At 37.9% G+C, this 3349-nt stretch overlaps 1 long non-coding RNA gene across 1 annotated transcript; it reads right to left on the bottom strand.

Annotated features, from left to right (window-relative positions):
- Window positions 1-211: 211 nt before the first annotated feature.
- On the bottom strand, window positions 212-2932 carry LOC107805787 (uncharacterized). The gene is made up of 2 exons (XR_001652518.2): window positions 2663-2932; window positions 212-517 (listed from the first exon to the last, which is right to left on the bottom strand). It is a non-coding gene; the product is annotated as an uncharacterized LOC107805787 (long non-coding RNA).
- Window positions 2933-3349: the final 417 nt, after the last annotated feature.

Here is a 3349-nt window from a genome sequence, read left to right as displayed (position 1 = left end):
TCCACAAGACTCAATTAGGTTTGCCTATGACTTGTGAGACCTACGAGAACCTAGTTCTCTGATACCATATTATCACGATCCTATTTCCAATCTAGGTCGCAATGACGCCCAACATCGAGGTTAGGCAAGCCAAATTTAACCAACTAGTGGGTTCCTTTTTCATTATCAAAACATTTTCAACGTTTACTTAGATTAAATTTAAGGCATCCAATAATAATGAATAGTTTAGGCAATTTTGAAACTGAAGTGACCAAATGATGTCATAATTAAGTGATCACATTCCAAAAGAATAGTCCACCAGTGTGTATGCCAAGACCTGGTGTCACAAGTATATGGGCATCTAGTAGAATATACAAAAGAACATATCTATCCTACTGCCTGAACCAAAATAGACAGTACATATAATAACAAAAGGAAGAGAAACTCCAGTATGCTGCTGAACGGCTCAGAAGGGCAGCTCACCGTGGAATCTCAGTCAAGTATCAGGAACGCGCGCCGGACTGGTAGCTAGATGTACCTGCCTTAGATCTTGTACATTTAAGTACAAAAGCGTAGTATGTGTACATAAACAATATGTACCAAGTAAGTATCCAGTATAACCCTGCACCCCGCTCGTGAATCATACATGTGACGCGGTCAACACAGATAAACATATCAAGCAGTCAATCAATAATGTATCAAGAAAACAATTATCCAAGGACATGTCAATTTTCTCTTTAGCGATCAAGAAAAATGATATTTAGCTTTTTAGAAATTCAATTGCCAAGTTCAATGCGTTTCACGTAATCTAAATTAACAATAAAGTTACAGATATGGCAAGTAAGGCATGCTTTTGGATCATAGACTACCCGGACTTAAGCATAATAGTGGCTACGCACGGACTCTCGTCACTTCGTGCGTACATAGCCCCCGCAATTAGTAACAAATAGCCAATTATTTCTCCTATGGGGACAAATCCCTCTTATAAGGTTAGAAAAGAGACTTACCTTGCTTCACGGTCTACTTTCTGGTCTAAGCTTATGCCCAAATCCTCAATTCGGAGCCAAACAATCCAAAACTAATCAAACGGGGTAAGGACTAGTCAATACAAGCTCAAGAGTTCATATTCTAACTATTAAAGTAATTTTCCAACCCTAAATACAAGTTTCGTAAAATCCATCCCCAGACCCACGTGCCCGGATTCTGAAAATGTTTTAGGAAAGTTGTTACCCATAACCTAAGGATCAAGAATATATGATTTTTTACTTCATCCCATAACAAATTTTGTGGTAAAATTTTGTTTTTATCAAAACCCTAGGTTTTTAGTCTAATCTCATGATTTTCACTAATTTTTGTGTATTAATCTACCCAAAACCCAAGTATTAAGTAGAAATAACTTACCTCAGAAAGCTAGGTTAAAATCCCCTATTTGAAAGCTCCTAAATCGCCCAAGTGTAGAAGTGAAATAAAATAAATAGCCTAAGTCCCATTTTTAAAAGCTGTGTACAGGCCTCTGATGTCACATTTGCGACATCTGGTTCACAAATGCGAAGTCGCAATTGCGACAAAATGATCGCAAATGCGAACTCGGCACCCCTCTGCCTTGATCGCAAATGCGATAGAAGGGTCGCAAATGCGAACCCTGGTGGGTTCGCAAATTCGAACAAAGCATCGCAAATGCGACCATTTCCCCAGCCAAGCTTCATCGCAAATTCAGTGCTTTCCTCGCAAATGTGAGGTTTGCAAATGCGAAAATTTCCTCGCATTTGCGAGACCTGCAACTTTGCCGAGAAACACCAGAAAACTGGGGTGTTTTTCACTCCCAACCCACGTCTGAAACTCACCCGAGCCCTCGGGGCTCCACTCTGAATACTCACACAAGTTTAACAACATCATACAAACCTGCCCGTGCAATCAAATCACCGAAATAACATCTAAAACCTCGGATTCAACACCAAAACGCATGAAATCCTCAAAAACATTTGAAATTCCTATTTTTACAACCGGACGTCCGAATCATATCAAATCAGTCTTGTTTCTCACCAAATTTCAGAGACATAACTTAAATGTTATGTTGGACCTGTACTGGGCTTTGGAACCAACATACGGTCATGATACCAATGTGATCAAATATTATTCAATTTCTATAAATCCTTAGATTTTCAGTTTAACAATGTTTTAACAAAAATTCATTACTCAGGCTAGGGACCTCGGAATTCGATTTCAGGCATATGTCCAAGTCCCATATTTTACTACGGATCATGCGGGATCATCAAAATACAAGTTCGGGTCCGTTTACTAAAAAAGTTGACCAAAGTCAAACTTGACATTTTAAGCCAACCTTAAGAAACCAAGTGTTCCGATTTCAACCCAAACTCTTCCAAATTCCGAACCGATCATCCTCGCAAGTCATAAATCAGTTAAAGAAAGTACGGAAAGTCTTATTTAGGGGAACTGGGTCCTAGAAAAAAAATAACTAGACGGGTCGTTACAATAACACTGTATATTTAGAAAAATAAAATAAAATGCCTACTCATGTGCAGAACACATCAGCAAATATTTGTAAAAAATATTCACAAGGTCTTCCAAGAGAAAAATACATTTTAGAATCCATCCACACTTGATGAATACTTAATAGAAAGGAGTACAAATTTTAGAGAGAGAGAGAGAATGAAAGAGAAACCTTGAGAGGATGAAGATCGGCTTTGAGATCGAGAGAAATGTGCTCCCGGCCTTCGACTTTGCTTAACCTCTTTTCCATCTAGGCGTCCATAGACATAGATAAACAGAAAAATTAATCAAATTTTCAATAATACTCCAGGAATTTTTAGCAACAATATCCTATGCGGAGCAAAGACCAAGAATGAAAAATTGATGATAAGGGTTACAACAGAAATTGAAGCATTTCTGCAGATAGTGAAAAGAGCTATGAAAGAGCATATGAGATTGAAGAACAAGGAGAACCAAGATACGAAGAAACCAAAACAAGGTATGATACGTACCTTTTAAGGGGCATGATGAAAGACACGTAAAAGTTAATAGTTGAAAAGTCCAATATGCCCTTAGTTATATATCTATTGACTTGGAAGCACATAGGTCGAAACCTGTGGCTCTTTTATAATATAGAAATATTTAAACGCTAGGCAATTCCTAGGCGTGCCTTCAACTGTTGACTATGTGTTCTTACACGATCCTTGGTCAACATCAATTAATAAAATGATCGTGTACATCCCCGCTCCTTGACTCTTCAATAATCAATTGTGTTTGACCATGTGTTCATACTTGTTCCCTGGTTAAATACCCATAAAAAAATAAAGATCTTGTGTGCTTACACGCTCATAGGACAAAATTGATAGCAATTCGATTAATT

The sequence above is a fragment of the Nicotiana tabacum genome, chromosome 8 (assembly GCF_000715075.1).
Source record: "Nicotiana tabacum cultivar K326 chromosome 8, ASM71507v2, whole genome shotgun sequence".
NCBI lineage: Eukaryota > Viridiplantae > Streptophyta > Magnoliopsida > Solanales > Solanaceae > Nicotiana > Nicotiana tabacum.
The sequence above is the reverse complement of the archived record's forward strand: the minus strand, read 5'-3'. Positions and strand labels throughout refer to the sequence as shown.